Raw genomic sequence first — 12,434 nt, forward strand, 5'->3', positions numbered from 1 at the left:
TACAGTTCTTTTCATATTTAGTGTCAATATAATTACAACTCGTGACGTGTTCCCACTGCATAGTTACACTTCCTGTATACATAAGATAAGGCAACTATGTACACTGATAGATACAAGCCTGGGGCAATCTGATTAAATTCAAATCTCCTCTGTCTCACGTGAAGATCTGAGAGCGACCTCTAAGAGGTCATATTCTACTAATTTTGGAATTAGCCAATGGAAATGCAGCTTTCAGAAATTTTAAATTTCCAATCTTTCGGCCCACCACGACGATCTTTAGCACACCGCACAGTCTCCGAAAGGCGAAGGTGTAAGACTTCATCTGGTTGGCTGGTAAAATTAGCGATTTTGCTAATAACATAAGTCATCAGAACATGGCCCCTAAATGGCCGCTGTCAGAACTTGGCGTAGAACAGTGGAGACACTTTTTACAAGTGTCTTGTCGAAACATGCTACAATGGTTCCATGGTGTAATGGTTAGCACTCTGGACTTTGAATCCAGCGATCCGAGTTCAAATCTCGGTGGAACCTTGAATATTATTTTAAGTTCTTTCTTATTTACATTAATTTAAAGACTTTATTTTATTTTCGTAAATCCTAATGCGAAAGATGAGGTGGGTGTATGCAAATTGAAGCGAATATGATCCCTATGTGTGTCTATTTCGTCATACAACATAGTTTGAAAACCGGTTAGTTCAACAAAGTATGAATAAATTGTCACAATTGTTGAGTTACAAATTAAAAATAAAACAAGCTCGATGCTAAAATGAAGTATGACAATTTCTTCATATTGTCGGAGGATCATCAGCTCTGTCTCTATGTAAGTGTCAGTTAATCGCTGTACATGGTTGTTTGTTCATACATATATAGACCTTTCCATAGCCCTTGGATTTTTCAAAGAAATTTCCGTACGCCCTTGGATTTTTCAACGACCTCACCATACGTCATTGGATTTTTCAACGACCTTTCCATATTTCCTCGGATTTTTCAAGTCTTCGCAGTAATTTACAAAAAATGTTTAATTTTGTTCGCTGAAAATGTCTCCGAAACAACAAATAAACCCTGATCTATTCGGACTACCTCGACAGTTTCTACGAAGATAATGACTGTACGATTGACCTAGAGCTTACGAATGAAAAAGTAGTTAGATGCATTCGCAATTTTTCGGACAATCCTTCTTTCGCAAACAGGTGAGGTGATCCGACTGCAGTTATCGGCATATATTCCAAGGTGTGATCAATAGGATTGACCTCGAAATTGAGAATTTAAAAGGCGCGGCCTGCTGGTTATCACGTGATCTTTTGCCATTACGGTACCGATATCGCCCAGCGCTCCATACTGTAAGGATAATGATATCGATATCAGATGCCGGTGGGCCGGATTGTTTTTCAATCTGAGGAGACTACAGCCGAAGACGAAGTTAAAGGAAATTATTGTTTTGGTTACCAAGAGGATACCATCACCGTGAATGGCCAAACCCACCTGGCAGTGGACAAGATCACCTGTCTTGGCAGTAGCAGTCGCGTGCAGTCCAAAGCGATGATGAGACAAATGCCAGAATTGCCAAAGCAAGAGTGGCCTGTGGCATCTCACGAGCAAATGTGTTCAGTCCACAAAACTCACGGTACTAATTCAGTTCCCATAGTAAACCTATGTAAACACCATGATATTTAAAATTCAACAACTTAAAGATTGTGAGTGCTCATAATCAAACCTACATTTATAAGTATAGATGAAACCTATATTTATCGGTATAGATGAAATCTGGATGTCAGCTTTTGTGCAGATGAAAGGATATGAGCCGCGGCATTTTCTGGACCAGTATGTGTTTGAAACATGTGCTTTCAATTCCGCACCAAAGAGTCAGGTGCGAATTTTAGTAATGAGTGTTCCAAACTCAAGACGGTAAAAGGACTTAAATTCCATCAATAAAATAATGTCATTTTCAATGGGCTTCCTAAAGAAACTCATCTGGATATGATTTCAAGACAGAGTCCCAGACTCTGAGGTTTTCACGTAGACAGGAATATAGAAGAAATATCGCCTTGATGGTTAAATGATGACATATTTAGAACTTTAAAATCTCGGGAAAAACATACTATATCATTATTTATATATAGAGTATTGATCTGCCTAAATTTAGCCTGATAGTCATAAGTGAACTTTATAACTTGATTTTAAATTAGCCAGCATAATTTCATTTCATTTAATCACTTTAAGATATTTCAATGTATCTTACTAATTTAATATACATTCCACTCGAACGTAATAGTACTAATCTTTTAGGCATTTCACTTTTAATCTTCATATACACTTTTATTATTTTCATATATATATATATATATATATATATATATATATATATATATATATATATATATATATATATATATATATATACATATTCATCTCTGTGTGTGTGTTTGTTTGTGTGTATTACAGGAGTGTAACGTTTTATCAATAAAGTAAGACGAAATCTCTGACAACATGAATGCACCTTATCGGTAATATAAATGAACACAAGGGAGTCCAACGGTAAGCTGATATAATACTGATATATTACTACCTCCTAACATGTTTTTGGAATATGACCCTGTATCATCGATAGGTTCCATGGTGTAATGGTTAGCACTCTGGACTCTGAATCCAGCAATCTGAGTTCAAATCTCGGTTGAACCTAAGTTTATCTTTTTAATCCTAAAAATACCTTTTCTTAAAGTTTTATGTCGAACAGAAGACAAATGTACAATAGTAGAAGCGAGTATGAGAGGATACATTGTATGTAGCTATTTAACGACATACAGTATTGCTTGGAAATGGGTTAGTGCGAAATATGAATCTAGTTTCGCAATAGAGTTGCAACCTAGTGCTCCTTGCTGACAATTCAATAATTCGCACTTAAAAAGGGCAATCTCGCAAATTCTTTGCAACTACATTACGATTTGAAAACAAAGATATCTTGTAATTTCGACTTTGATTTATTAATTGCAATTAAAGAATTGCGCAACGTAAACACATTTCCTTTATGTCTTGATATTGGCTCCGGACCGTTACCTCTTTCTCACTTTTCTAGGCGAGGAGTCAATTACACTGCACTATATGTGTTTCATTATCAATATATGCATATATTAGTCGATATCGATTTTAAATAGCGAATCCCTTTTCTATAATGTGACCTCTACCATGACAACACTGATACTGACCAGCACTCGATACCTTAGAAACTGTATTCGTACACATTTATTATAAATGTCACTAATGTGCAAAGTGTTAAGAGGTACACTTTACGATCACATTGTTGTTATACAAATATGATCTATTTCTTTTATAGTTGTTCTCTCTCTCTCTCTCTCTCTCTCTCTCTCTCTCTCTCCCTCTCTCCCCCCCACTCTGTGCATTCCAATTTAATGCGTTATGGACACGGATTCAAAGCATAAACCTTCTTGCTGGGAACATTTTATATTGCGGACACCAAAAGTTGGTGTCCACAGGGTACTCACCGCTAAATTATTCCTCTGATTCACGTATATGATGGTGATAGGAAAAGAACAAACCTGCGTTGTAAAGCGTTTCCCGCCAAATGTGTGTATATTTATTTTTACTTTTCCATTCAGCAGCCAGTGTGTGCGAACCCGTCATACACATACATATTGCGGTTTGCGCATGTCCTTGCCATTGGATACTGGAATAGCTCTCTTCCTATTGAGTATTATCGCCTCGCTCCTACTACCTCATGCACATGTTTTAGCAAAACTGTAAAGAATACGCATATACTACAACCTACTAATAAGTTTTGAGAAGATGACCCGTTGTAACCTATAGGTTCCATGGTGTAATGGTTAGCACTCTGGACTTTGAATCCAGCAATCCGAGTTCAAATCTCGGTGGAACCTAGGTTTTTTATTTTTATTCAAATACTTTTCTCAAAGTTTCATGTGGAACAGGAGGCGAATGTACAGAAGAAGAAGAAGCGACTTACAGCCCCTTACTTACAACTCAGTAATTCGTACTTACAACTATATATTATCTAAATCCTCTTCAACTACATTACGATTTTTGCACTTAGAAATTTTGTAATTACGACTTTGTTTTCTTAATTGTTCACTTATCGTCAAAGGACAAGGATAACCTAGAAATTGAAAGCTTGCGTTGTCGAACCGCTCCAGTGGCCTAGTGGTTAGAGCGCCCGCCTCTGATGCGGGAGATCGTGAGTTTGATCCCCGGCCACATCATACCAAAGACTTACAAAAAAGGTACTAACAGCTGCCTCGCTAGTCGCACAGCATTAAGAGGTTAGTTTTAGGACTGTTCGGCCTGGTGTCAGGATAATGTGTCTGGGTGGAACATCATGCTACATGTCTGCAGCATGATGCCCCAGTGCTAGACATCACTATAAACTGCCACATTGCAGGCATCGTAGCGATATGACTGAATTTATTTTAAAGCTACGTTAAAAATCTAAATCGGACACACACGTTGTCGGAAATATGGCAGGCATATATGGAGGGCGATTACCGAAATAATTATATGCGTGTATTTCCTAATCTTCTATGATGCATTATTGTAAATGGCTGCTTGCAAATGATACTTTCATAATTCTATCAATGTATATTGTATTTTCATTGATGCAAATTGTACGTGGCAGTTTGTAAGTGCTACTTTCCTTCTGCATTATTGTAAATGACTGCTTGCAAGTGCTACATTCATAATTCTAGTCAAGAATTTTCTAATTTTCATTGATGCAAGCTGTAAATGGTTGCTTGCAAGTTTTTCGATCTACTTTCCTTCTGCGTTATTGTATCTTGCGATTTGCCGACAACTGAATTGATTCCGTAGTTTGTCGTATGACAAACGCAATGTCAGTTACTACAAACTTTGTATATTCTGTTTCTGAACTTTACAATTACATCATTCCAACTGCTGTTTTCATACAGATTTGGTCCTGCAACAATGTAAATACTAAGTTTTATCAGTATCGTCTTTGTTGTCCATCTCGTGTCTCTCTAAATTTCTAATTTTTTTCCTTTACGGCATTCATTTTATGTCGATAACTCTTTCACTCCCCTTTTTTAAGGTGTACGTTAGCAACACAGTTTTAATCGTCTCTAAAACCATATGCTTTCTCGAAGATCTAAGCGATTTATAGCACCTTACGAAAACAAAAACGCATCCACAACAACAGGGTGGTCCATCTTTTTCAACCCCAGTTTTGACGCACTGAAGTATTTACCTTCAAAGTTTAAGAAATCTACTTCTTAGTGTCATCTCTCATTACTTGGAAACATTAGTTATTTTAGCAAAGTAAGGATCAGAAATAACAATGATATATTCCCTCGTAATCTTCTTAACGAGTATTCATCGGACGAACCCTGGTTGTAAGGATTGTATTGTACGTCACCCATTTTGACGCACCTCACAGACGTCTTTCTTTTCCTGTGATAATATTGTACATAAGCTCCCGCGAAAATAAAATAATTCAGATCAACATCAATAGCACATAAAAAAGTTTATAGGTAAAATGACATTAAAAACAATTAATCATTCCTTACAGGTGTTATTATTCTTATCATGATCTTCATTTTGGAACATATTTTGCCGCAAAAAAACCCCCAAATAATCAAACTGTGGAAAATCATGTTCGTATCATGATAAAAGTATTTACTTGCGATTAGAAGTATTAGATTTAGTGTACAGTTGTTCTCAAATACTTAATTTGCATTGTTAATGTACGGAACCTTAACCTTTGAATGTATTTATATATTTATAAAAAAACAAAAACAAAAAGCAGCTTTAAAAATTTTTATTTTATTGTAATTCTTGCCATTATCAAACCAATTAAAATTAATAATTTGGTTCAAGAATTTTGCAAATATAAAGATAGGACCCTTAAGATGTAATTATTCAGCTGCTCTTTGTCATATTAAAGACTTAAGAAAGAAGCTTTAAAGATATTTTGAAATATGAATGTTGCTGTCGATGAGTGTGTTTTGGGACGGTCTTCAGCAAGTATCAACAAAAGAATAAACTCTAATGATCTTGCTCGATAATTATACAGGGTAGAATTTTACAGATCGCTGTCTTTTCATTTGGTTTTGTTCTATTTAATCGCCTACATGTATCATGGGTAGTTGAGGGTGTTTTGGGACAGTCTTTTGCTGTCCTAGGGTAGTCATGGCGTCTTTTATTTGGTGATAATTACCAATATGGGATACACTATATATTTTAAAAAACTCTCCTGATCTTACTCGATAATTATACAATCCAGGATTTTACTGATCACTGTCTTTTATAAGGTTTGATTCAATATAATGGTATACATGTATCCTGGGTAGGTGAGAGAGTTTTCGGACAGTCTTGAGATAGCCCCATTACTTTCAGGGTGACAGATAGAAAAATTAAACTATTGAATGTCTACTTCCTGCATACGTTGTTGGAAATAATCAAACATAAAATTTGCTGACAGATTTGGGGAGGCAAACAAGTGTTAAAACATTGCCTAAACTTTTAGAACACGTTTTGCTTTAATATTCTTTAAAGGAATTGGCTATGAAAAGCTTGAGGACGCATACATTATGGTCAACAAGTGTTGCTTGCTTGACTTTGTGTTAGGTAAAGAACCGAGAGTCTACCATTTTTCTATTAGATGGCTTGTCAAATGGTCAAATGCAGGAATAGGTTGCAGATGTGCCTTAGATATCTTCTGATTGGGATTTCCTACCATTTGACAAGTGTAAGATGAGCTAAGGTACTGAAAAACATCACTTTAATTTTCAGCAAATAAAAACGATTCAGGATCTTGTGATAAGTCTTACTGACACCAAATGACCAGCTTAAGGGGTTTTATGGGCTATACTATGCATGTCCTGTCCATATGCCTTCGGAACAACACTTTCACCAGCAGGTGCATCGGTTGCCGCCATTTTCTCATAATGAACCCATTTTTCACAAAGTAATAAACTGGTACTTGTGTGGCTTTAATTTTTAAAACCGAGACTTGTGTCTTCTCTGAGGAATACTACTTGGTGGCCTATAACTCACATTAAACTGACTTGCATACTTATAAAGTAGCTGTTACTTTCTGCTCAGATATCTTACAACTGCAGTCAGAAATTGGCTAGTGGTTTCTATTATTCTGTGAAGAAACTAACTTACTTGTGAATCTCTCTCTCTCTCTCTCTCTCTCTCTCTCTCTCTCTCTCTCTCTCTTTGCTGAGTGATTAAGACATTTAAATTATGGAATATACCTTGTCCATTGTTCGAAGGCACAATTACATTAGGGAAAGAGGCCAAATGTAGAATTTCATCTCAGGTTCATAAATAAAATAGTTTTGTGAGGGTCAATGTATCAGATATAACTAATTAGCAAATAAAATATAAACATTTTCATGGGTTTTTGCTCATAGCAAGAGCAAGGAACTTATTTTATTGCCCGCAAAATAAATTCTCCGAAAAGTGAGCATTTTTGTACAGTGTATATATATTGAATACAGATCCAACTCAAGGGTTCTACGTATGAGAGCAGGGAAGACATCCGAAAAGCCATATGGACGTCATAGAAAAATCAAGAAAAAGTATCCAAACATCTATATGTCGCGTGGTGGATAGCTTATCAAAGGGTTAGAGGCCAGAATGGGTGTCCGGGGACCCATAGGTTATTGAATGAGACAAAAGACCCTTTTCCGTACTACTAGTGGATTTCATAGAAGAAATATAAAAAACTATGTATAAGAGAATATTGTTTACAGATGATTAGTATGTATTACTAGGTGAAATTGGGAAACTACACTAAAGACTCACATCTCTCAGTTACATGTAACATTGTTTAATTTTATCTAAATTCTAATAATGAACATGTATCTACACTTCTCAGATGTGGATCGATACCATTATCATAATCAGTTAATTTAGAGCCACATTCAGCGTTTTCTTTGATGTTTCTTTTACAAAAGTTAATCAGAATGTACTTTATACCTTAAACAACAAAGGTACTTCATTTGCCTTCTAAAAATTGAATAAGAATATTCCCAGTCGGGTTACAGTTCTTTTCATATTTAGTGTCAATATAATTACAACTCGTGACGTGTTCCCACTGCATAGTTACACTTCCTGTATACATAAGATAAGGCAACTATGTACACTGATAGATACAAGCCTGGGGCAATCTGATTAAATTCAAATCTCCTCTGTCTCACGTGAAGATCTGAGAGCGACCTCTAAGAGGTCATATTCTACTAATTTTGGAATTAGCCAATGGAAATGCAGCTTTCAGAAATTTTAAATTTCCAATCTTTCGGCCCACCACGACGATCTTTAGCACACCGCACAGTCTCCGAAAGGCGAAGGTGTAAGACTTCATCTGGTTGGCTGGTAAAATTAGCGATTTTGCTAATAACATAAGTCATCAGAACATGGCCCCTAAATGGCCGCTGTCAGAACTTGGCGTAGAACAGTGGAGACACTTTTTACAAGTGTCTTGTCGAAACATGCTACAATGGTTCCATGGTGTAATGGTTAGCACTCTGGACTTTGAATCCAGCGATCCGAGTTCAAATCTCGGTGGAACCTTGAATATTATTTTAAGTTCTTTCTTATTTACATTAATTTAAAGACTTTATTTTATTTTCGTAAATCCTAATGCGAAAGATGAGGTGGGTGTATGCAAATTGAAGCGAATATGATCCCTATGTGTGTCTATTTCGTCATACAACATAGTTTGAAAACCGGTTAGTTCAACAAAGTATGAATAAATTGTCACAATTGTTGAGTTACAAATTAAAAATAAAACAAGCTCGATGCTAAAATGAAGTATGACAATTTCTTCATATTGTCGGAGGATCATCAGCTCTGTCTCTATGTAAGTGTCAGTTAATCGCTGTACATGGTTGTTTGTTCATACATATATAGACCTTTCCATAGCCCTTGGATTTTTCAAAGAAATTTCCGTACGCCCTTGGATTTTTCAACGACCTCACCATACGTCATTGGATTTTTCAACGACCTTTCCATATTTCCTCGGATTTTTCAAGTCTTCGCAGTAATTTACAAAAAATGTTTAATTTTGTTCGCTGAAAATGTCTCCGAAACAACAAATAAACCCTGATCTATTCGGACTACCTCGACAGTTTCTACGAAGATAATGACTGTACGATTGACCTAGAGCTTACGAATGAAAAAGTAGTTAGATGCATTCGCAATTTTTCGGACAATCCTTCTTTCGCAAACAGGTGAGGTGATCCGACTGCAGTTATCGGCATATATTCCAAGGTGTGATCAATAGGATTGACCTCGAAATTGAGAATTTAAAAGGCGCGGCCTGCTGGTTATCACGTGATCTTTTGCCATTACGGTACCGATATCGCCCAGCGCTCCATACTGTAAGGATAATGATATCGATATCAGATGCCGGTGGGCCGGATTGTTTTTCAATCTGAGGAGACTACAGCCGAAGACGAAGTTAAAGGAAATTATTGTTTTGGTTACCAAGAGGATACCATCACCGTGAATGGCCAAACCCACCTGGCAGTGGACAAGATCACCTGTCTTGGCAGTAGCAGTCGCGTGCAGTCCAAAGCGATGATGAGACAAATGCCAGAATTGCCAAAGCAAGAGTGGCCTGTGGCATCTCACGAGCAAATGTGTTCAGTCCACAAAACTCACGGTACTAATTCAGTTCCCATAGTAAACCTATGTAAACACCATGATATTTAAAATTCAACAACTTAAAGATTGTGAGTGCTCATAATCAAACCTACATTTATAAGTATAGATGAAACCTATATTTATCGGTATAGATGAAATCTGGATGTCAGCTTTTGTGCAGATGAAAGGATATGAGCCGCGGCATTTTCTGGACCAGTATGTGTTTGAAACATGTGCTTTCAATTCCGCACCAAAGAGTCAGGTGCGAATTTTAGTAATGAGTGTTCCAAACTCAAGACGGTAAAAGGACTTAAATTCCATCAATAAAATAATGTCATTTTCAATGGGCTTCCTAAAGAAACTCATCTGGATATGATTTCAAGACAGAGTCCCAGACTCTGAGGTTTTCACGTAGACAGGAATATAGAAGAAATATCGCCTTGATGGTTAAATGATGACATATTTAGAACTTTAAAATCTCGGGAAAAACATACTATATCATTATTTATATATAGAGTATTGATCTGCCTAAATTTAGCCTGATAGTCATAAGTGAACTTTATAACTTGATTTTAAATTAGCCAGCATAATTTCATTTCATTTAATCACTTTAAGATATTTCAATGTATCTTACTAATTTAATATACATTCCACTCGAACGTAATAGTACTAATCTTTTAGGCATTTCACTTTTAATCTTCATATACACTTTTATTATTTTCATATATATATATATATATATATATATATATATATATATATATATATATATATATATATATATATATATATATACATATTCATCTCTGTGTGTGTGTTTGTTTGTGTGTATTACAGGAGTGTAACGTTTTATCAATAAAGTAAGACGAAATCTCTGACAACATGAATGCACCTTATCGGTAATATAAATGAACACAAGGGAGTCCAACGGTAAGCTGATATAATACTGATATATTACTACCTCCTAACATGTTTTTGGAATATGACCCTGTATCATCGATAGGTTCCATGGTGTAATGGTTAGCACTCTGGACTCTGAATCCAGCAATCTGAGTTCAAATCTCGGTTGAACCTAAGTTTATCTTTTTAATCCTAAAAATACCTTTTCTTAAAGTTTTATGTCGAACAGAAGACAAATGTACAATAGTAGAAGCGAGTATGAGAGGATACATTGTATGTAGCTATTTAACGACATACAGTATTGCTTGGAAATGGGTTAGTGCGAAATATGAATCTAGTTTCGCAATAGAGTTGCAACCTAGTGCTCCTTGCTGACAATTCAATAATTCGCACTTAAAAAGGGCAATCTCGCAAATTCTTTGCAACTACATTACCATTTGAAAACAAAGATATCTTGTAATTTCGACTTTGATTTATTAATTGCAATTAAAGAATTGCGCAACGTAAACACATTTCCTTTATGTCTTGATATTGGCTCCGGACCGTTACCTCTTTCTCACTTTTCTAGGCGAGGAGTCAATTACACTGCACTATATGTGTTTCATTATCAATATATGCATATATTAGTCGATATCGATTTTAAATAGCGAATCCCTTTTCTATAATGTGACCTCTACCATGACAACACTGATACTGACCAGCACTCGATACCTTAGAAACTGTATTCGTACACATTTATTATAAATGTCACTAATGTGCAAAGTGTTAAGAGGTACACTTTACGATCACATTGTTGTTATACAAATATGATCTATTTCTTTTATAGTTGTTCTCTCTCTCTCTCTCTCTCTCTCTCTCTCTCTCTCTCTCTCTCTCTCTCTCCCCCACTCTGTGCATTCCAATTTAATGCGTTATGGACACGGATTCAAAGCATAAACCTTCTTGCTGGGAACATTTTATATTGCGGACACCAAAAGTTGGTGTCCACAGGGTACTCACCGCTAAATTATTCCTCTGATTCACGTATATGATGGTGATAGGAAAAGAACAAACCTGCGTTGTAAAGCGTTTCCCGCCAAATGTGTGTATATTTATTTTTACTTTTCCATTCAGCAGCCAGTGTGTGCGAACCCGTCATACACATACATATTGCGGTTTGCGCATGTCCTTGCCATTGGATACTGGAATAGCTCTCTTCCTATTGAGTATTATCGCCTCGCTCCTACTACCTCATGCACATGTTTTAGCAAAACTGTAAAGAATACGCATATACTACAACCTACTAATAAGTTTTGAGAAGATGACCCGTTGTAACCTATAGGTTCCATGGTGTAATGGTTAGCACTCTGGACTTTGAATCCAGCAATCCGAGTTCAAATCTCGGTGGAACCTAGGTTTTTTATTTTTATTCAAATACTTTTCTCAAAGTTTCATGTGGAACAGGAGGCGAATGTACAGAAGAAGAAGAAGCGACTTACAGCCCCTTACTTACAACTCAGTAATTCGTACTTACAACTATATATTATCTAAATCCTCTTCAACTACATTACGATTTTTGCACTTAGAAATTTTGTAATTACGACTTTGTTTTCTTAATTGTTCACTTATCGTCAAAGGACAAGGATAACCTAGAAATTGAAAGCTTGCGTTGTCGAACCGCTCCAGTGGCCTAGTGGTTAGAGCGCCCGCCTCTGATGCGGGAGATCGTGAGTTTGATCCCCGGCCACATCATACCAAAGACTTACAAAAAAGGTACTAACAGCTGCCTCGCTAGTCGCACAGCATTAAGAGGTTAGTTTTAGGACTGTTCGGCCTGGTGTCAGGATAATGTGTCTGGGTGGAACATCATGCTACATGTCTGCAGCATGATGCCCCAGTGCTAGACATCACTATAA

General features: G+C 36.4%; 6 non-coding genes across 6 annotated transcripts; all 6 read left to right on the forward strand.

Moving 5' to 3' along the window:
- Positions 1-459: 459 nt before the first annotated feature.
- Positions 460-531, forward strand: Trnaq-uug (transfer RNA glutamine (anticodon UUG)). Its single transcript has one exon. It is a non-coding gene; the product is annotated as a tRNA-Gln (tRNA).
- A 2,076-nt stretch (positions 532-2,607) lies between these two features.
- Trnaq-cug (transfer RNA glutamine (anticodon CUG)) lies at positions 2,608-2,679 on the forward strand. Its single transcript has one exon. It is a non-coding gene; the product is annotated as a tRNA-Gln (tRNA).
- Positions 2,680-3,821: 1,142 nt separating this feature from the next.
- Positions 3,822-3,893, forward strand: Trnaq-uug (transfer RNA glutamine (anticodon UUG)). Its single transcript has one exon. It is a non-coding gene; the product is annotated as a tRNA-Gln (tRNA).
- Positions 3,894-8,493: 4,600 nt separating this feature from the next.
- Positions 8,494-8,565, forward strand: Trnaq-uug (transfer RNA glutamine (anticodon UUG)). The gene has a single exon. It is a non-coding gene; the product is annotated as a tRNA-Gln (tRNA).
- A 2,076-nt stretch (positions 8,566-10,641) lies between these two features.
- Trnaq-cug (transfer RNA glutamine (anticodon CUG)) lies at positions 10,642-10,713 on the forward strand. Its single transcript has one exon. It is a non-coding gene; the product is annotated as a tRNA-Gln (tRNA).
- Positions 10,714-11,859: 1,146 nt separating this feature from the next.
- On the forward strand, positions 11,860-11,931 carry Trnaq-uug (transfer RNA glutamine (anticodon UUG)). The gene has a single exon. It is a non-coding gene; the product is annotated as a tRNA-Gln (tRNA).
- Positions 11,932-12,434: the final 503 nt, after the last annotated feature.

Source organism: Sinohyriopsis cumingii, chromosome 17, assembly GCF_028554795.1.
Source record: "Sinohyriopsis cumingii isolate HCF-2022 chromosome 17, ASM2855479v2, whole genome shotgun sequence".
Taxonomy (NCBI): Eukaryota; Metazoa; Mollusca; class Bivalvia; order Unionida; family Unionidae; genus Sinohyriopsis; species Sinohyriopsis cumingii.